We start from the raw sequence: 487 nt of genomic DNA, 5'->3' as shown, positions 1-487 counted from the left end.
TTGAAATGGACTTCATTACCCATGGGACATTGTGCGTGTTACGTCACATACGCAGTGTTGTAGGTCGTACAGCGGCCATTGTTTTATGTTGTTAAGGATGCTGACAATTCAAGCCAACCACTCGCTGTAAATATGTTAAGTTCTTTATTTTAGTAAACATCTGAAATGAACGGACGTCTCCCTTCGTTATTTTAGTAGCCATCAACATTAGTTCAGAACAACTAGGAAGAGATCTTCTTGTGAAGTCAGGAGCAAGAATTCTATGCACCTCAGATGTACTGATCATCCAGTTTCCAGGACAAATACCATTATATCAAACCTATAATGGCCAACAAAGAATCCTGTTTATGGCGTCCCAATTGGAAGACGACGAAGAAAATAACACTACATCTGTGTTCTGGAGCCGCCTCATTACCACTGAGATTGATACCTCACATGTTCAAAGAACCTATATGGAATGGAAGCCATGGATAAACACCTTGGGCCC

Source organism: Eleginops maclovinus, chromosome 13 (assembly GCF_036324505.1).
Source record: "Eleginops maclovinus isolate JMC-PN-2008 ecotype Puerto Natales chromosome 13, JC_Emac_rtc_rv5, whole genome shotgun sequence".
Taxonomy (NCBI): Eukaryota; Metazoa; Chordata; class Actinopteri; order Perciformes; family Eleginopidae; genus Eleginops; species Eleginops maclovinus.
The sequence above is the reverse complement of the archived record's forward strand: the minus strand, read 5'-3'. Positions refer to the sequence as shown.